The sequence below is a fragment of the Papaver somniferum genome, chromosome 10 (assembly GCF_003573695.1).
Source record: "Papaver somniferum cultivar HN1 chromosome 10, ASM357369v1, whole genome shotgun sequence".
NCBI lineage: Eukaryota > Viridiplantae > Streptophyta > Magnoliopsida > Ranunculales > Papaveraceae > Papaver > Papaver somniferum.
The window spans coordinates 116,616,134-116,638,834 of NC_039367.1; the positions used below are offsets into that span (position 1 = coordinate 116,616,134).

The following is a 22,701-nucleotide window of genomic DNA, read 5'->3' on the forward strand; positions in this document are numbered from 1 at the left end:
ATATTAACCTAACGGAATCATCCCAATCTGGTTCCGATAGGGTTAAGAGGTATTATCCGATAAAATATCCGATTCCGATATGACGGATTTTCGGAAACGGTATCGGATTTCGGTTATCCGTTGCCAGCCCCATACCTTTGGTTTTTGAATGAGTGACTCCTCTAATAAGACTTTCTTTTATGGTTCTATTACCTTTGAAGTTTACTCTCCAAAAGAAGCCGAGATTCGAGCAATATGGGCAGTTTTAAAGAAGGTATCGGATTTATAGTTCACTCATGTAATTATAGAAAGTGATGTCAAGGAAATGGTTGACCAATTTTCAGCAGGAAACTTTGAGGGCAACCAACGGACGTATGCTCTTTATAAGGACATTTTATTTTTAGTTCTAGTCTTGTGGCATGTAATTTTTCTTTCATGCCAAGAACTTGTAATCATGTTGCTCATACTTTATCTCCTCGAGCTAAGGTAAATGTTATGTCTATGTTCTGGTCCACACCTTCTATTTAGCTTTCGCCTATTGCTGAGGCAGACTATCAGCCTTTCTTAAAGCCTTTCTCTATAAAAATAAAAATTAATATGGCTCGTATTTTAGCAAAACAACTAGTGGAAAATAGTAGTTTTGCGACCGTCGAAGCAAGTCATATATACAAGTTAAATGACTTGCTTTGGCAGCCGGGGAAAGGGTCGTTGTTTGAGCGCATTTTTCATATATGACGTGGCTATGCGGGTCGCTGAAAATCTTATATCAACGATCGATGTTAACGGTCAGCATGTTATGATTGATCCCAATCAATCGTAGATATAAATCTTATATTAACAAACAGTTTATCTTGTAATGCAGATTGGAATAATCCAGCTCCAAAACGACTAGAGGAGTGTATTCAATCATACATATTATCTATTTAAATATAAATGGATATATTTAAATATTTAAAAAAAAATGTAGACCACATGCAATTATCCCGTCTCACAAGTTATGCGCACAAGTGTTTGTCTAGCTCCCCTCTGCCACTTGGGTATAATGGATTCATTAGTGAGCTATTCCGTAAAGGGGAATGTGGTGATAGCTGAAGTTGAAGTGTATCTTTGGCGACCACTTAAGGGAGGTATAGGGATTCCTGACGCAGTAAAGAAGAAGTATGGATAAGATATGCAATAAATGTTTTGTCATTAATCATAATCTTAATGATTGTGAAGCGAATGCTTATAAAGTCATGATTTACGAAATTAACATTGTTTAATATAATGAGTATCTTCAAGCTTAAGATTTTGGTGAACTTGAAGACGGGGATAACATTGATGAGAATGAGTTGTTGTTGAAGGGGAAGAAAATAGTCATAATGGGTTTAAGTCTACCAAACAAGGTATTCTTGCTAGCTATTATGGATAATAGGCTCAGTCAAACCTAGAAAAAGATACAAGGAGAAACAAGATGAGAAGAAAGGATAGTGAAATCAGATGTCGCGCGTCTTCTCATCCTTTATCCACTATAGCCAATATTCAAGACCCTAATCACCAAATCACTGATCAATCAACCTTGATAGCGGAAACTCATGCTTCTGAGTATCTCAACATGTCTACATCTACAGCCACCATCTTGAGTAAAGTAAAGGATGCACAGGTAATACTGAAATGGAGGAAAAAATTATGATAGATAGGAAGATTGAATCATCACTGAGGAAGCGAGGAAGCACTGGAATCAGGTACGAGATTCTAATTATTTCAAATATTTTATGTTTACATCATCTAGATTTTGTTATAATCAATTTATTAATAGGTCTAGAAAAATTTAAGGTTTCTCAGGTTCTTTCACCGATTCGTCTGATTATTTTTGTTCTTATTTCTCATAACCTTTTTGGGAAATTTTGGGTATTGTTTTATTGTTGTGGTCCTCATTTGATTTTTTTTTAAAACGAAGGTGTGGACAAGGAATGTTCACAGCTCTTGGAATAAGCACACTAGGCATCACCTTAAGGATTTAGTCAAATCTAATGACCCTGATGTAGTCTTTCTAGATGAAACAAAAAATAAAGATAAAGAAATGATTAGGTTCACAAGTAATATAGTTACACCAATTATTGGTTTGTAAACCCAATTGGATTGTCGGGTGGTCTTTTTTTGATGGGTAGGGATGGCTTGAGTATTGATTTTATGGACTGCAATACAAATTTATTGTTTGTTTAGCTCAATTTGACACTATGGCGGAAAGGTCCTACTTGTGTGTATGTATGGTGCATTAGTTGATAGTGGTGATGCTTGAAAGTGGGATTTCTTAGCTAGTCTTTCATGTAGATTTCGATATCCTTGGATTAAATTGACCTTAATTATGTTATTAGGAAGGAAGAAAATTTAAGTAGTAAGCCTATCCCCAATATCAGATAGATGGTGTTATAAATCATCTAGATTTTTTTTGGTTGTCCGGTGTAAATTTTATTGGGAATCCTTTTACCTTGTGCAATACGAGGATGATGTTATTATGATCTTTGAGATGGTTGATAGGGATTTTGGTAACTCTTGGTACTGTGACTGCTTTCCAAATTTTATTGTGTATCATCTGCTTGCTTTGGGGAGTGATTATTGTCCAAATTTATTTATTAGTTAGTGCTAGGGAAGAAAGCACCACTAGGAAACATTAGATATTCAGTAAATGTATAAATGTTGGTTCCTTAATAATTCTTGTAAGGATATCACAAGGTCCAACTGGCATTATCAAGATAGAGGATCTCATGCTTTCGACTCACTGAATCCCTCGTTAATGTTAAACATGTCCTTAGGGAATGAAACCTAAACACTTTTGGTAATACTCAAACGCAGTCGAAACTTGTTCATGACCAGTTAGTTGGGTTAGTGTTACTAATGCTAATATTAATATGGCTAGTGTCAAGGAGCTTGAAGATAAACTTAAATATTGGTATGATGTGCAACAAGAATTCTATACGTAGACGGCAGAGGAAAATTATCTTGCTTATGTTGATAAGAATACTAGGTATCTCCATGACAAGCTAAAGTATAGATAGAGAATAACTCATATAGACACCATTCTATCTGAGATCGGTGTGTGCACCTAATTGACATAGATAGTAATGCTAGTGAATTTAAGAGACATTTTTCTAGCATTTTCCGTACTTGTAACCTCTAATTCCCGATTGCTTTCTTTATAATGTTGAATCTTGTATTTCTATTGAGGATAATGAAATTATTTTTGCTACCCCAACTATTGAGGAGATTACATAATTTGTTTTTCAAATAAAATCTTGGACCTCCCCAGGTCCTGATGACAACCCACAACCAGGAAATGTAGAAAGTGGTTGATGAGTGCGCAAACAATTTGTTTTTACATCTTAATTTATATTTATTTAGTTCTTTATTTTGTACATATTCGATGATTTTATCTAGTTTTGAATAATTTAGTAAATAAAGCTTGATTAGACTAAAATACGGTACTTTGTCCGTAAAATGGATGGAAATTCAGATGTCTGAGGTGTGTGGTTGGAGTTGGAATTAATTCTAGAAATGACAAGATATATTATGTGGTCCATTGGTGTCCATATCATAATAATGCGGAAATAAAGTAAATAACACGACACAAGATTTTGTTTACGAGGAAACCACAAATGTAGAAAAATCTCGGGACCTAGTCCAGTTTGGATACTCTCAGAATTAAGTTGATATACAAAGACTAATACCAACTTCGTATAGTTGACATCAAGTAAACTGACTCCAAGTTACCTAGTTCCTTCAGCATCCCTGTGCCTACTACCAATTTGGTCAATGCGCGTGAATCCTAAGATAAAGTATACTATCTTTAGTTGTTTCACCCATTGTGGAGACTTCTAGCAGTCAAGTCCTTTGGATCGTACACCGAAACAGTAAAGGACTAACATGTATTCGATAGTCGCTTTATCAATCTCAACAACTAAATCAGAGATATATGTTGAGTTATACAAAGGCTCTTCCATTTAAATAGTATATAGAAACTCATTTGTATTGGTTTATATCAACTAATATTAAGATAATTAAATCTTAGTTTATAACCTATCGGATTCGGATCCTGAAGAGAACCACCAAATGATAGATTGTCGATCTATGCAACAAGTTATGCAAGTTTATCAAAGATAAACCAACTTTTTGGATCCCAGTCAATCAAGTGTGCACGAAGTGTAATCAATAAGATCAGAATACCATTAAAAAAATCTTTTTGTCTTCAAATCTTCGGTCTTCAATGTACCTGCACAAATAACTTGATTCATTTATGATCATCTTTGGTTAGTTTCCAGCTCTTAGTATTTCCATGTAGTCTTCAATTTTCGTTTACTCCATAGTACTCATCCATGTTATGTAAATATACATAATAAGATTTGTATAGTAGTGTTAGCCTGAATTTTAATTTTTCATTTCTCGTATCTTCGCCGCTTGCATCTTTATATGTTGAGTTAGTTTTTCTAGCTAGTACTGGTCTTACATAGTTGACATTGCATATTCACGTTGTTGCATTTGTTGATCGCATTAGTAGTTCAAACATGTGTTATCCTTATACCATACTTTTTCTTTGCCTTTATTGGAGGTCTAGTTGTATTTGTTATTATTGTGCTTGTTGTCGGTATTCTGTCTTTTTTGCCGCACATGTTGGGGTGATGCGAATATTTTATGTATTACTAATTGTCTAGTATTACACATAGTCTCTACATGAGGTGTCCGTTATCCTTACTGTGGTTGTTTATCTTGTGTCTCACTTAGACAGGTTTTGATCGAAGGTTTTACGACGCATTAGTCGCACATCGATGTTATTTGACTAATCCGATGGACTGCCAGTTTCATACGAAAATTTTTCTACAATTGAATCTTCGTCTTTTCTTTTTATTGATGATATGAAAACGTCCATGCTAGTAGCGTTTCCTTCTGAGTGTTGTTGTCATTGTTGTTAGATCGGTTTTTTTGTTTACTCCCATCATTTTGATCCTTCAAGTTTACAAGGCAAGGTACACGATAACTTTGTGTATCTTTGGTACATAAAACTTTGTTGTTACTTTGTGTTATTCTCATTTTCATAAACTGAGAGTTTATGTTAAAGCATTGCACTGTTGAACCCACCAAGCGTTGGTATGTCAAGTTTGGTTTAGCTCCAAAACTCGAAGTTGCTTGATTAGATTACTAAAATCAACTTCGTTAGGTTAGACTAGGAGCAATAAAAATATTGATACTCGCTCGTGTTACTCTGAAGAACCTGAAGACGTATCGGCATCAGCGAATACATCATCTTTCTATTCAAGGTTAAAACCACATACCTGACTTGTTCGATTTCAGTCTGCGTTTTTTTCAAGTCGTTTAGACTGAAAACATAACATACGAAGTATATTCATGTATCTACAGTATTAGTGACTTGATCATATTATTATGATCAAAGTGACAATGAAGCATATACTAGTTGTTTTACGCAACTTTGGTATATTGGATTACAAAGTATGGTTTAGATATTTGGACTTCGTAGATTCGACATGACATTAATTGATGACTTGTTATTTGTTAGAGCACAACTCGGTCGAACTCGCAAGCATTGCTATCTCAAGCTTGTTTGTCAAGTTTAGTTGATCAAACCTATATACTTGATTTCTAGTCTATTTATAGCTATGTCTCGGACTAGGATAAAAGTGTGTAGTTGAGCTTTATACTTCACGGCGTTCACCAATTGAAGAAGAAGATCTACTGAAGAGCTTGGAGGAACTTCATCAACAAAAGGTATGTGGCGACTAAAACTTATCTATCACTCAGAAGTCAATCTTATTCTATCTTTCTATTCGAGGTTAAAACCACATACCTGACTTGTTCGATTTCAGTCTGCGTTTTTTTTCAAGTCGTTTAGACTGAAAACATAACATACGAAGTATATTCATGTATCTACAGTATTAGTGACTTGATCATATTATTATGATCAAAGTGACAATGAAGCATATACTAGTTGTTTAACGCAACTTTGGTATATTGGATTACAAAGTATGGTTTAGATATTTGGACTTCGTAGATTCGACATGACATTAATTGATGACTTGTTATTTGTTAGAGAACTGCTCGGTCGAACTCGCAAGCGTTGTTATCTCAAGCTTGTTTGTCAAGTTTAGTTGATCAAACCTATATACTTGATTTCTAGTCTACTTATAGCTATGTCTCGGACTAGGATAAAAGTGTGTAGTTGAGCTTTAACTTCACGAAGTTCACCAATTGAAGAAGAAGATCTACTGAAGAGCTTGGAGGAACTTCATCAACAAAAGGTATGTGGAGACTAAAACTTATCTATCACTCAGAAGTCTATCCCATTCTATCTTTCTATTCGAGGTTAAAACCACATACCTGACGTGTTCCATTTCAGTCTGCATTTATTTTCAAGTCGTTTAGACTGAAAACATAACATACGAAGTATATTCATGTAATTATCGTATTAGGGACTTGATCATATTATTATGATCAAAGTGACAATGAAGCATATACTAGTTGTTTTACGCAACTTTGGTATATTGGATTACAAAGTATGGTTTAGATATTTGGACTTTGTAGATTCGACATGACATTAATTGATGACTTGTTATTTGTTAGAGCACTGCTCGGTCGAACTCGCAAGCCTTGCTATCTCAAGCTTGTTTGTCAAGTTTAGTTGATCAAACCTATATACTTGATTTCTAGTCTACTTATAGCTATGTCTCGGACTAGGATAAAAGTGTGTAGTTGAGCTTTAGATTTCACGGCTTTTGCCAATTGAAGAAGAAGATCTACTGAAGAGCTTGGAGGAACTTCATCAACAAAAGGTATGTGGAGACTAAAACTTATCTATCACTCAGAAGTCAATCCTATTCTATCTTTCTATTCGAGGTTAAAACCACATACCTGACTTGTTCGATTTCAGTCTGCGTTTTTTTTCAAGTCGTTTAGACTGAAAACATAACATACGAAGTATATTCATGTATCTACATTATTAGTGACTTGATCATATTATTATGATCAAAGTGACAATGAAGCATATACTAGTTGTTTAACGCAACTTTGGTATATTGGGTTACAAAGTATGGTTTAGATATTTGGACTTCGTAGATTCGACATGACATTAATTGATGACTTGTTATTTGTTAGAGAACTGCTCGGTCGACCTCGCAAGCGTTGTTATCTCAAGCTTGTTTGTCAAGTTTAGTTGATCAAACCTATATACTTGATTTCTAGTCTACTTATAGCTATGTCTCGGACTAGGATAAAAGTGTGTAGTTGAGCTTTAACTTCACGAAGTTCACCAATTGAAGAAGAAGATCTACTGAAGAGCTTGGAGGAACTTCATCAACAAAAGGTATGTGGAGACTAAAACTTATCTATCACTCAGAAGTCTATCCCATTCTATCTTTCTATTCGAGGTTAAAACCACATACCTGACTTGTTCCATTTCAGTCTGCATTTATTTTCAAGTCGTTTAGACTGAAAACATAACATACGAAGTATATTCATGTATTTATCGTATTAGGGACTTGATCATATTATTATGGTCAAAGTGACAATGAAGCATATACTAGTTGTTTTACGCAAATTTGGTATATTGGATTACAAAGTATGGTTTAGATATTTGGACTTTGTAGATTCGACATGACATTAATTGATGACTTGTTATTTGTTAGAGCACTGCTCGGTCGAACTCGCAAGCCTTGCTATCTCAAGCTTGTTTGTCAAGTTTAGTTGATCAAACCTATATACTTGATTTCTAGTCTACTTATAGCTATGTCTCGGACTAGGATAAAAGTGTGTAGTTGAGCTTTAGACTTCACGGCGTTTTCCAATTGTAGAAGAAGATCTACTGAAGATCTTGGAGGAACTTCATCAACAAAAGGTATGTGGAGACTAAAACTTATCTATCACTCAGAAGTCAATCATATTCTATCTTTCTATTCGAGGTTAAAACCACATACCTGACTTGTTCGATTTCAGTCTGCGTTTTTTTTCAAGTCGTTTAGACTGAAAACATAACATACGAAGTATATTCATGTATCTACAGTATTAGTGACTTGATCATATTATTATGATCAAAGTGACAATGAAGTATATACTAGTTTTTTAACGCAACTTTGGTATATTGGATTACAAAGTATGGTTTAGATATTTGGACTTCGTAGATTCGACATGACATTAATTGATGACTTGTTATTTGTTAGAGAACCGCTCGGTCGAACTCGCAAGCGTTGTTATCTCAAACTTGTTTGTCAAGTTTAGTTGATCAAACCTATATACTTGATTTCTAGTCTACTTATAGCTATGTCTCGGACTAGGATAAAAGTGTGTAGTTGAGATTTAACTTCACGAAGTTCACCAATTGAAGAATAAGATCTACTGAAGAGATTGGAGGAACTTCATCAACAAAAGGTATGTGGAGACTAAAACTTATCTATCACTCAGAAGTCTATCCCATTCTATCTTTCTATTCGAGGTTAAAACCACATACCTGACTTGTTCCATTTCAGTCTGCATTTATTTTCAAGTCGTTTAGACTGAAAACATAACATACGAAGTATATTCATGTATTTATCGTATTAGGGACTTGATCATATTATTATGATCAAAGTGACAATGAAGCATATACTAGTTGTTTTACAACTTTGGTATATTGGATTACAAAGTATGGTTTAGATATTTGGACTTCGTAGATTCGACATGACATTAATTGATGACTTGTTATTTGTTAGAGAACTGCTCGGTCGAACTCGCAAGCATTGTTATCTCAAGCTTGTTTGTCAAGTTTAGTTGATCAAACCTATATACTTGATTTCTAGTCTACTTATAGCTATGTCTCGGACTAGGATAAAAGTGTGTAGTTGAGCTTTAACTTCACGAAGTTCACCAATTGAAGAAGAAGATCTACTGAAGAGCTTGGAGGAACTTCATCAACAAAAGGTATGTGGAGACTAAAACTTATCTATCACTCAGAAGTTTATCCTATTCTATCTTCTAAAGAGACTAAGTAGTATAAACATATAGACTTTTCCATTACACACATTTCATATTTCGAGCTGAGTTTATCTCGTTTATCCATTTCTCGAAATATGTGTTGGAAGCTTTTAGATTTAACTAAGTTCATCGTATACTTGACGAGTTTAGTTGGAAACAATTTATTTGTTGGAAACTAAATATTAAGTCAAAGATGATCATGTGAAAATTACCATGAACATCTTACGTGATTTGTGTGAGATAGTCATTTGATGTTAAATTGGATAGTTTCGTATTGATCGGTTAATCACTTGAAAATTGCTTGAAGCTAGTGGTATGTGTAAGATTACCATTGTTGTCTTCTAAGAATGTTTCAATGATTAAATGAGAGTTTATAACGAGTATCAATACCCGGATATATCACAGTATGTATACTTTGTATGTGCACTGTGGAAGTCTAGTTCAGGTCCGGAACTATGGCTTGCGAACCTTGTTTGCGAACTGGTTTACCTGTGAAAAGGTCTAGAACTGTTGTTCGTGTATCCTGTTTGTGAACGGCTAGACAAAGGTCAGGTCCGGAAATGTTGTTCGCATACCATGTTTGCGAACAGCTGGAAAAAGGCGAAGTCCGGAATTATTGTTCGGGTACTCAGTTTGCGAACACAGTGGTCAGACTCTAAAATCGGTAAAGTGCGATTTTCATACTCATGAATTCAAGTTCGTTTGCGAACTTAAGTCACTGGAACTTTAATAATTAAGGTATGTGAACTAGTTTTAAAAACCGTGGCATTCTGTTCGTGAATTGGTTCTTGTATAAGTACTATTGTATAATTACAAACCAAACCGATTTTGTTTCAAATGGTTCATATATATATATATATATATTTGAACAAATCTCTTGAAACACTTTTATATTCAATTGATTATCTATCATGATTGATTGATCATCATATTTGATCTAGAAGTGTTAGATGAATATGGCTAATTTATAAGTGTTAATATGGCTAACTTCGGTTAACTGTTATTGAGCGAACAAGGTATACATGTTTGGGTATGGCTCATCCATATCTAAATATAGGTATATTTCATTTGTGTATATCAAGCTAATACCATCTGACGGTGGAGATTGATTGCTTAGTTTCTAAGCAGACTAGCTTGAATCTTAAATCAGGAGTTCATCTAACGGTGAATATCAATTGCTTTGTTACTAAGCTTTCTTAGCTTTGATTATAAGCAATCCTGATTTGAAAGACTATATAAGGGAGAACTCTAGCAGCTGGGAAACCTAATCTCGACACGCTCGTGTGTCCTAGTTGTAAACTAGAGTCGATTCTCCTTTAACCTGGGTTTTTCCAAAATCATTATTAGGTTAACGACTTGAAGACTTTATTTGGGATTCGTGAAGCCAGGTCCAACTATTTTCTATGTAGTTGTGTATTCTGATCTTACTTGTTCTATCGTATTGAGTTTTATCTTCTCTAAGATTTACTCGAGAATTTTCTCCGATAGGGAAGATATAAAAAGTAATCACAACAGTTCTTCGTCTGAGACTCTTGTGATTCCGCAATAACTTCCTTTGTTTATCAGTTAGGTTGTTGTGAGTTGACTAATATTTCTAGGCTGCTCTTCGGGAGTAAAAAACCGGGTTATTAGTTGGTTCCTGTTCACCTTGATCTTTGTATCAAAAGACGAAATAAAAAGAATAAAGGATAGACATATCAGTAGGAGACAGATTTGTTTTTAATTCTTCGACTTTGGATCGTAGCAACTCTTAGTTGTGGGTGAGATCAGCTAATGGAATCAAGTGCGCAGAGTCTTGCTGGGATTCAAGTTGCGTAAGGAACGCGACTATATCTTAATCGGTGCGACTTGGTTAGGGATCAAATACATTCCAGTCCGAAGTTAACTTGTAGTAGGCTAGTCTCTGTAGAGGATTAATACAGTGTGGTGTTCAAATCTGGACTAGGTCCCGGGGGTTTTCTGCATTTGCGGTTTCCTCGTTAACAAAATTTCTGGTGTCTGTGTTATTTTTTTCCGCATTATATTTGTTTATATAATTGAAATATCACAGGTTGTGCGTAGTTGACCTTGATTGTTGGATAGAACTTGATTGACACTCAGTCATTGGTCTTTGGTACCATCCGACTTATTCTCATATCAATCAGTCTCACGGATTTTCATCTAGTTGATTTACTGATTGTATTGAGAAAGAGATAAAACACTTTGATATCTTTCTTGATTGAGTCTCACTTTTAAGTTAGTGCTCTCGGAATTATATTGGAGTTTAGTCCGTAAATATTGTCGAACAAAATATTTGGTGTGGTAGTTATACCCCCGTGTTTTCATTATTAATTAGTGTGTTGAACTTTCGGTTTGATTTCATACCTCGAAGACTATGTTTAATTAGATGAGTTTAAGGAATTAGACTTGTGAAACTTGTTTAGTAGTTGAATGAAATTAAAAGATATATTCTAGGACTGATCCCTTAAACAAGGATCTCTAGTAAGACTGATCTCTTACCAAGAATCTATGCTAGGACTAATCCTAAGGATCAATCCCATAGATGTCTAGCAGGACAGATCCCTAGTTCACCAATATGAACGTTTTAGGTTTGTCTATTACTTTAGGGGTTGGATAGATACCGAAGATGTGTTTGGTTAATATGGAAAGTTCATAAGATGTCGATGTAATATATTTGAACATGTGCTAAACTACTATTTCTTATTTTTCAAGTATTTTCCTTGATACCCAAGATGTGATCCCAACCGAAATATTCTAAATATCTTTTTGATATTAAGAGTTAGTATGCTATTCATATCACAGTGGATAACCATATCTCTGGTAGATATATTAGTTAAGCATATATTATATACTAGCTAATATTTGGTTATCATCCAAAAGATATTTTGGAGTATTACATGGATTACTGTTGAAATATTACAAAACCGAAAATAAGCATTTATAGAATATCTTTAGTATTTTCAGATTTGGAATTTCCTTGTTGTCAAAACTACCTTGGTCATTATAAATAGTGAAGTTTTTCGTTCTTACCAACTTATCCACTGGACGCACTGATCTAACCGATTTTGCGAAAATCCCACTAGAGTATTATTGTAATACTCATTCGAGAGGACAGTATCCTAATTAAGTGAAAAATCTTATGTGCGTTTCATTAAAGACTTTTGTGGGATCAAAGAAGTACTAGTAGTACCTTTGGTGGGAAACTAGATCATACTGTTATTTAATTATTGATTATCAATTTGATGACTAACAGTGTGTTGAACCTTGATAAATCTAGTTTATTTATTATATGATCCTTCTTTTTTGATATAAGGTCACTCGAACTGCAATTTCGGTTCTGATATTTCGATAGATCTAAAGATATGACTTTTAATCATCCATTGTTAACAGACTCCGTTATGTGTGTGATCGATCATTGTTAACAGACTCTGTTTTGTGCAGGTAACTTGAAGACTGGAGGTTGAAGTCTAGAAGATTTCTTTTTGTTATTCTGATATTTGTGATAACTTTTGATTAACTGGGATTCGACAAGATTGTTTATCTCGTACAGACTTTTTAAGCTTGTTGTATAAATCAACAATCCTTGTGTGTATCTCTTTGAGATCTACTTTAATAGTTCGTGAACTAAGATAGATTATTTAGGTAATCTTGATCTTAGTTGATCTTACCGATACGAACGAGCTTATATTGATTAACTTTTATACTCAACTACATCCCTGATTAACTTGTTGATCTAGGAGATTGATTGAGTAGTTACTGAAACAGATTAGTCCTTTATTATTTCGAAAACGATCCAAAGGAGTTGAGTGCTTAAGGCGCAAGTATACTGAAGGAACTGGGTAACTTGGAGTTAGATTACTTGGTTTCAACTATACGAAGTCTTTGTATTCAAAACTGGACAAGGTCCCGGGATTTTTTTGCATTTGCGGTTTCCTCATTAACATAATTTTTTATGTGCCTTTACTTTATTTTCCACATTATAATTATTTCTATAGTTATAATTAAAGTAATAGCACGATATGTTAATCCAACACTTGGTTTGATCTCATAGTTTGGTCTGGATTTCTAACTTACTCTATATACCAAGTGCGCATCTTGTTGAAGTAATCTTCTTGACAATGCTTGTCTGTATTAGATTACACAAGGTGCGTCTTGCATAGGTTGATACCTAAAAGATTGCGGTTTACTTGGTATCCTCGTTATTTCAGTTTGGTATGACAAGATCCATGAAGTACTCCTCTCAATAAGAATTATATATTAGTTGCTTGCCTTCAGACGAAGGTTTTCCTAAGTGCCTATTATTGAGTTGAGAACTAAACTTAACTCAAACGGAAAATATCAACTCAATTTCACGTTTCTGGCAGAGATTATAACAAACAAAGGTTTGTATCTCAATCAGAGATATCTAAAATCATTTCATACTTAATGGGTTTGAAGAGATTTTTATGTGACTTTTTGTTAGTACATTGCTCGGTCGAACTCACAAGTGTTGCTATAGCAATCTTGTTGTCAAATTTAATTGATAAAAACTATATCTTGAATTTTGTTCTATAATTAGGCAAGTCTCTGATTAGGATAGAAGTATGTAGTTAAGAATCGGACATCATTGCATTCTACCGTTTGAAGTCGAAGATCAACAGAAGCTTTTGGAGAACTTCTTCAACAAAAGGTAAGTGAAGACTGAACCACCTGTTTCTCAATTTATATTCGTCCTTTTATCTATGAGACGTTGTCGCATGACTAATTATACTATCGCAAGCATATCAAGAATTTCGAGTCAAGTTCATTTTGGTAATTAGTTCTCGAAATATATATGACTAAGCTTAATGAAAATTTGTTCATACTTGATGAATTTCGGTTAAGAACAATTTATTGTTCATAATCTAAATCATGATTCAATATTATTATTCGAAAATATCCTGGAACAATGACATGTGTCATTGATGTTATTTGTGAATGTTTTGAATTGATTTAGAGAGATATATAGAACCAATGTAAATTTGGATAATGACAGTATGCATACCGGTTCACATACTGGGAGAACTTTCATAGGTCCGGAGCCGCAGTACATGTACCCAGTACATCTACCGGCATAGCTATAGGTCGACAACAACATTTTGGTACGCATACCAGGTATCCATACCGTATGCATACCGTAAAGAAACTATTGGTTTTGAAACCGGTGTGGTATCCATACCCGGTACGCAAACTGGAAAAGTTCTGTGAGTTCCTGAATACGTTTTTGTCTTAAGGATACACATACCCGGTACATGTACCATGACAAAAATAGTCACGAATAAGGAAGAGTACACGTACTTGCCCTGTAGAATATTATCAGATGCATATAAAATTATTTCTACGAGATAATTAGCATTTGAATAAATCTCTAAAAACACTATATAGACATGATTTATCACATTATAACCTATGGTTGTGACTCAAACTTAAAAGTCTTAAGTGTTAATGAAAATGATTAAGCTTATAGTTCAATCGGCTAGTTTCGGCTAACCGTCTATGATCAATATCTTTGTACACGGTTCGGTTACTGTTCATCCCAACCATAGTATATATCTTGATATGTTAATCATATTTCAAAGATTCATCTAACGGTGGATATTGTTTGCTTGGTTCCAAAGCTATCTTAGCTTAAGCCTAAAGCAACCTATACTTTGAAAGTCTATATAAGGGAGAACCTCGAGCAACTGAGATTTTTAAATCCCCGACACTATTATTTGTGTGTCCTAGTTGTAAATAGTGTTTTAAGAACCAAACCGGTCAATTGAACCGGTAAACTTCTGACCAGTAACAAAAACGTCTGGTTCAATACTGACCCACAAACATGTTAATAAAACCAATAAACCGAGAGAATCGGGCGGTTGGACCAGTAACCCATGAGACCCAGTTCAATAAAGAACCAAAAAAAAAAGGTTAGAACCCCCGATTAAATTTCGAAACCAGTAACCGTATTCATTCCATTAAAAGATCAAGCACAGATGGAGAAAGATTTACAAAAATATATATGCTAGCATGCATGAGCACTATTATAAACAATCAAACAAATAGGCTAGAAGAATACAAAAATCATGATGAAATAACCATCCGTCAATTATTGGTTTCTTCTCATGTTACAAATCCATAGAAAGAGAGAGTAGAGTTTTCATAACAATACATTTTTGATTGCTACAAACAAAGATGGAGCGATAGTTAAAATGCATAGTGAGAGAGAGATAGGTGTACGAGAGTGAGAGAAAACAAATGCTTTAAGCGATTAGGGTTTTGGTGTAGTGGGAAACGTAATAAGTTAGCATATGACGGGCAAATATGGAGTTAGGAATGTTAAGAAATTTGGGGAATAAGTAAAAACTAGCCTAATTAACAGAACCATCCCCGTATTAGCCATCTTTGAGTCTATCACATAAATAATTTCTCATGTATTATATTATATATTCACCCAGTGAACCGCCGGTTGGATCACTGGTTGAACTATACGATCCTGACCCGGTGATTTTGCTGGTTCGCTGTCTGGTCCGGGTCTCAAAACATTGGTTGTAAACTAGAGTCTTCCTCTCCATTAAACCCTTATAGGGTTTAGCGACTAAAAAGACTTCACTTAAGGATTCGTGAAGCCAGGTCCAACTATCTTTATCTTGATAGAAGTTCGAGTATCTTGATCTTGTTTTGATTGTTGAGTTGTTCACTCAAACAAGATAGATAGAAATCGCAAAGTTCTCTTTGTCTCAGATTTTGTGATTCCACAGGTTTAATACTTGTGAGGTGAATAATAATCTAGGCTACTATTCGAGAAGCATAAGTCCGGATTTTGAGGTTAGTTAGAATTTTATCTATTGCTATCGATTTCCAGTCTCACCTTGATCTTTGATAAAAAAAGGTATCACATATAAGCTTATATGTGGGAGGCAGATTGGTTTGAAGTCTTCAATTGAGTTGAAGCAACTCTTAGGCTGTAAAGGACGTCAACTAAGGCAATCAATTGCGGGGAGTCCTGCTAGGATTCAAGAGGCGTAAAGTGCGCAACTATAACTGAATTGTTGTAAGGGTTTAATTCGGTCTCAACTACATTCCAGTACGAAGTTATTTGTAGTAGGCTAGTTTTTGTAGAGGCTTAATACAGTTTGGTGTTCAATATGGACTAGGTCCCGGGGTTTTTATGCATTTTCGATTTCCTCGTTAACAAAATTTCTAGTGATTGTGTTATTTCTTTCCGCATTATATTGTTTATCTTTATAATTGAAATATCACAGGTTGTACATAAATCAATTAAAGTAGATACGTCCATCTTTGTTTGTTGCATACGACTTGATTGATTCTTGGATATTCATCTTTGGAATCGTCCATGAACTCTCATACGTAAATCAGGTTCACGGACTAGTCTCTGTAAAGTTTTTGATTGTGAAAGAAAGAGATATAACTCTAAATAATATTCCTTGATTGAGATTTATTAAGTTGGACTCTCAGAATTGTATTTAAGTTTTTCCATACAGGTTGCCTAAGAAAAAGTTGGTGGTGTATTTTGGTACCTCCGCGTTTTCAATTGGTATCCGAGCAGGCAAACACGTTTAAGACCTAATAAGTCTGTGTTTGAAGCAATCTGACTATATGGAAAAGAGTGCAATATCTGATAAGCGTCCCACCAGTTTAATAGAAACTGTTGTTATGGATTTTTTAAAAAAGTCTGGTTTTTCAAACTCTCTTATAGAATAACATTCCGTTCTCATAAAACAGTTGGGTTTTGATAACTGTCCTCCCTATTATCTTTCTGATGAGTCTGACTTAGAAGTAGAATGAGAAGCAGTCAAAGAATGTAGTGAAATTTTAACACATGTAGGATTCCAGTCTTTTGAGGTCAATCGGCTGAAACACAAAGTCAACACTCTCATTGGTATTATTTCTGAACATGATTCCAAAATAAGGATTTTTCTTGAAGAGCATGCCAAAGTGAAATCGAAAATTCTTTCACTCGAGGTTAAACTTAAAGATAACTCCTTGAAGATTGAATGATTGTTGAGTATGAACTCAATTCTATATTGCGATAGTGAATCCAAATAAACTACCATGAAGTTAGGTTCTGAAAAAGGCGATGAGTTAGAAAAAGTAAATATACTTGTTGTTCATGGCATGCTAACAAAATTGCAGTCAGAAAACTGATAAACAAAGTACTAGTACTTTGACAGGAGATGATCAGTTAAAAAATTTTAACCCAGAAAAAATTGTGTCTCAAAGGAGGAAAAGTTCTTTATAAGACGAGTATGATAAAACTACCTATTCTGCTTTCATTGAAACTCAGAAAGGACATGCTCAAAGAAAAGTTATTTTATTGCAACACTAAAGTACATGTTCAAAGAAAGTGCAAATTGAGGTTGGAAAACTATCAGTTCAGTCGTCTTCAAAACACCTTAGATTTAATTCCGAAGAGTGTGACTGATATTCGGATGTCTAAACCTTCTGGGGTAAAAAAACATTCAAGCAAATCTGCTTCTAAGAATGTTAGTCCTTCATGGTCCACGAATATCCAAACAAGTTAAGTATGCAAAATCGGTTAAAGAAGAACTCATAAAAATCACAGATATGGGTTCATAAGGATATTCATACGCCTCCTGAGAAAATTGATGTTTTCATCAATGAAACAATTCAAGAAGCTAACATGAATTTGATCATTACAGGTTATAAAGATCTTATTTATAAACTTTCATCTTCCATGCAGTCAACCTCAGGTAAAGGTTCTAAGCTTGTCTCCTTTCATGATGATAGTAATTTTTATGATCACTTTTCCTATTCCAAAAGGACTTTCTTAGCAAAAGAAAGAGGCAAAAACAAAGGTAAACGTCAGCATAATTCCTCTGGTGAGCGTACCACTCACCCTTGTGCAAACTAAGATCTTGGAACCTTATCCATAAAAATCCCGCTGGATAAGGATTGTTGTGGAACAGGTGTATTATTTGATTCAAGTAGTACTTAGAATTGATGAGCTATAATCTTTCTCATATTGTAACCTTTACGTATTCTCCATGATTTCCTTGTTGATCCATGCTCCATGATTATCAAGCACTTAATGATAAAACCTTTTTCATGAATATTAATGCTCTTGTGCTCTAAACTTTTGTTTATTGAGCTAAGAATGTATTGATGTTCAAAAAAGGAATATCATCATATGAAAAGGTAGAGAAATTACAGTATTGAAAAATGTTTTATGCTCTCTAAAAGTTGTTTACTTTCCTCAAAAGTCCGTGCTTAATTTTTTTTTGGGAACGTTGGTTTACATACCATGAGAAGGTACCCATACTTTTCTTTTGTGACCGTACAAAAACCCCAATTTCAAGTTAGGTCACGAACCGACCGTCAACCTAGAAAATACCTCTTTACAAACTTGTTTATATACCTTCTCTTGTGATTGAGAAATTCTCATCCAAGGAGTTCCGCAACCAAGCATGTCTTCTATGTCACGAATCTTCGAAAGCATGGAGAAAGCTCTTAATTGCGATGGTATAGAAACAAGAGAAAAGAAGAGAACTTTGGTTGATGACGAAGTTGTTGAATCATCCAAAGATCTTTCTGGCATGAATTGTCATATTTCATATGATCATCAAGATGTTGAGCGTGAAGAGATGATATCTGCTAACGTTGTTTATGATGTTCTTAAACACTTTGAGGAAGCAAAACTAGAACTTGTGGAAACGCTAAAAGGTCTAGACATGTTAAGGTCTGAGTTGAAAAAGGTTTCTGCTGACCTTGTTCTCATGAAATCTCATGTTTGTGATCTTCTCAATGAGGATATTTTCTTTGAAGAGCTCATGGATACAGTTGATGACAAATTCAAGGATCTCAATACCAATGAAGAGTGGAAAATTCTAGTTTACTTTGTTTTCTATTTTAAGTACTAGGAAACTTCTTATAAGAATTTATTCTTGCTTTTGAGAAGGATAACTAGGGTTTGGTATAGCACAAACTGTGATTGCACAAGCTATTTCCGACAATTTTCATCTTGCATGTTTTTTAGATTTAGTTATTTAAATTCTAGAGTTTTTGGAAGATGAACTTGCATTATGTAATCATTATTGGTTTAATATATTGCAAAGTCTTATGAGATATATGTGTCCTTTAATTTTTGTAAATTGAACTGATATCTTATATATATGCTCAGAAGTTAAATCTATTATGTTTTTATAAACTAAAAATAGAACAAACTGTTTGAGAATTTTTTGCAGTATCTATCTACTCGTGATCACACTTATGTTTTATTACTTCACTATACACTCCATAAGATATTCTAATTATGTTGAGTCATACTGATTAAAATTATCTCTTTGTTCGCAACTGGCGTTGAGACTAGTTTAAGTCGATGTTCAGAATATAAATCCGTGTGATTTATTAATGTCCGACAAAATCCTTCTTTTTACAAAATTAAGGACACTCATGTTGTTCTCTTGGGAATGACATCAAATGGGGAAGAGTTCTTAAATGAACTTGTGCTTAATCGTATATCTTTGTGGGGTGTGTGACTGTGGAATTTACAAGGGATGCTTGTATCTTAAATCTCCTAGATGAGTGTTTAGTATTTCTTACTCTGTGATATCATCTAAATAAAGTTGATATATATGTAATTCCTTTAAATCTTGAAGTATCTTTTGGTTGAAGTCATTATGATCCCATAGTTTTCGTACCTTTGCCAAATTTTATTAAAAAAAGGGGGAGAATTAATTAGTAGTTTCGCACTATATAAATATGGTTTATAGATCATTATGTAAGGAGGAGTGAACCAATATCTATAGGTTTCACCTATTATGCAAAAGATGTAAGTATTGATTAAGGTGGAGAAACATATCACCGTAGTATTACTTCGAAGTTGTGATATAGTTGAACTTTAGAGGAGATAATAATATTATGTTTTTGTATAACGACGATTGAGAATTTTTGTTTCCAAAGTTGTTATCGCTACAGATCTTCAACAACAACGATGCTGAGTTGAACACGTTCAGAATCATTTCAACTTGAAGTAATGAAGAATTCAAGGAGTTGGAGAAACCAAGGAAATCAAGCATAATGGATTCAAGGAGTTTTTGAAACTTAATGTTTTTAATCCACATGTATTGATAGTTTTGTTACTAAAATTGACAAAGGAAGAGATTGTTAGAGCATCGCTCGGTCGAACTCACAAGTGTTTATATATCAAGCTTGTTGTCAAATTTAGTTGATCAAAACTATATCTTGATTTCTTGTCTACAATTAATCAAGTCTTGGATTACGATAGAAGTATGTAGTCGAGAACCGGACATCACTGTGTTCTACCGTTTGAAGCCGAAGATCAACCGAAGCTTTTGGTGAACTTCTTCAACAAAAGTTAAGTGAAGACTAAACCACCTATTTCTCAAGTTATATTCATCCTTCTATCTATGAGACGTTGTCGCATGACTAATTAGACTAACACAAGCATGTCAAGAATTTCGAGTCAAGTTTATCTTGGTAACTAGTTCTCGAAATATATATGACTAAGCTTAATGAACATTTGTTCATACTTGATGAATTTCGGTTAAGAACAATTTATGTTCATAATCTAAATCGTGATTCAAGATTGTCATTTGAAAATAGCCTGGAACAACGATATGTGTCATTGATGTTATTTGGGAATGTCTCTAATTGATTTAGAGAGAAATATAGAACTATTGTAAATCCAGATACATAACAATATGCATACCATTTCACATACTGGGAGAACTGTCATAGGTATGGATACGCATTACATGTACCCAATACACATACCGGCATAGCTACAGGTCGACAACAGTTTTTTGGTACGCATACCCGGTATTCATACCATAAAAAGTCTGTAGCTCGTGAACCAGGAATAATACGCATACCCAGTATGCATACCGTAAAGGAACTGTTTGTTTTGAAACTGGTGTGGTATCAATACCCGGTACGTAAACCGGAAAAGTTATGTGAGTTCCTAAATCCGTTTTTGTCTTAAGGGTACACATATCCAGTGCATGTACCATGACAAAAATAGTCACGAACAAGGAAGAGTACACGTACCTAGTGCACATACATGCCCTGTCAAATATTTTCGGATGCATATAAAATTATTTTTGTGAGATAATTTGAATAAATCTCTAAAAACACTATATAGACATGATTGATCAAGTTATAACCTATGGTTGTGACTCAAGCTTAAAATTTTAAAGTGTTAATGAAAATGATTAAGCTTATAGTTCAATCGGCTAGTTTCGGCTGACCGTCTATGAACAATATCTTTGTACACGGTTCGGTTATGGTTCATCCTAACCAGAGTGTATATCTTGATATGTTAATCACATTTGAAAGATTCATCTAATGGTGAATATTATTTGCTTGGTTCCAAAGCTATCTTATCTTAAACCTAAATCAACTTATACTTTGAAAGTCTATATAAGGGAGAACCTTAAGCAACTAGGAATTTTGAATCCCTGACACTATTCTTTGTGTACCTTAGTTGTAAACTAGAGTCTTCATCTCTCTTAAACCCTTCCAGGGTTTAGTGACTAAAAAGACTTCACCTAGGGATTTGTAGCCAGGTCCAACTATCTTTATCTTAATAGGTCGAGTATCTTGATCTTGTTTCGATTATTGAGATGCTCACTAATAAAAGATATGTAAAATCATAAAGTTCTCTTCGTCTCAGACTTTGTGATTCCACAAGTTTAATACTTGTGAGGTGAATAATAATCTGGGCTGCTATTCGGGAAGCATAAGTTCGGGTTTTGAGGTTAGCTGGACTTTTGTCTATTGCTATCGATTTCCAGTCTCACCTTAATCTTTGATCTAAAAGGAAATCACATATAAGCTTATTTGTGGGAGGCAGATTGGTTTAAAGTCTTCAATTGAGTTGAAGCAACTCTTAGGATATAAAGGACGTCATTTAAGGGAATCAATTGCACGAAGTCCTGCTGGGATTCAAGAGGGGTAAGGAGCGCGACTGTAACTGAATCGCCGTGAGGGTTTAATTCGGTCTCAACTATATTCCAGTACGACATTATTTGTAGTAGGCTAGTGTCTGTAGCGGCTTAATACAGTTTGGTGTTCAATCCGGACAAGGTGCCGGGGTTTTTATGCATTTGAGGTTTCTTCGTTAACAAAATTTCTGGTGTTTGTGTTATTTTTTTCCACATTATATTGTTAATTTTTATAACTGAAAAATCACAGGTTGTACATAAACCAATCAAAGTAGATACATCCATCCTTGTTTGTTGGATACGACTTGATTGATTCTTGGATATTGATCTTTGGAATTGTCCAAGAACTCTCACACGTAAATCAGGTTCACAGACTAGTCTCTGCAAACTTTCTGATTGTCAGAGAATGAGATACATCTCTAAATATTATTCCTTGATTGAGATTCATTAAGTTGAACTCTCAGAATTATATTTAACCGGGCCATTTCTTACTTTATTCCAACGCAATGAATGATAGATCAACTCATTTCTCTGATTTGAAAACAAAAAGACTTGTTATTGAAACAACAACGACAGGAACACAGAAGACTATTTCCAATCTTATGGTATTTTATACAAGCCTGTTATAGGGGCGGCATGGTTTATTAGAGGGCGACAGTGTGATAGTAATGTCCCTCTAGTTGGTTAGGGGATGTCCTATAGGGGTGCAAATTGACTAGATTACCCTCCCTATTTTTTAACCTAAATCAAACCTAAATTGAAAATTTGTTTTCTTTATTCTTCTCTT

The 22,701-nt window shown here is 34.4% G+C and overlaps 1 long non-coding RNA gene across 1 annotated transcript; it reads left to right on the forward strand.

Moving 5' to 3' along the window:
- The first annotated feature begins 1,010 nt into the window (after positions 1-1,010).
- On the forward strand, positions 1,011-12,678 carry LOC113317840. Its single transcript, XR_003344049.1, has 2 exons — positions 1,011-1,703; positions 12,412-12,678. It is a non-coding gene; the product is annotated as an uncharacterized LOC113317840 (long non-coding RNA).
- The last annotated feature ends 10,023 nt before the right edge of the window (positions 12,679-22,701 follow it).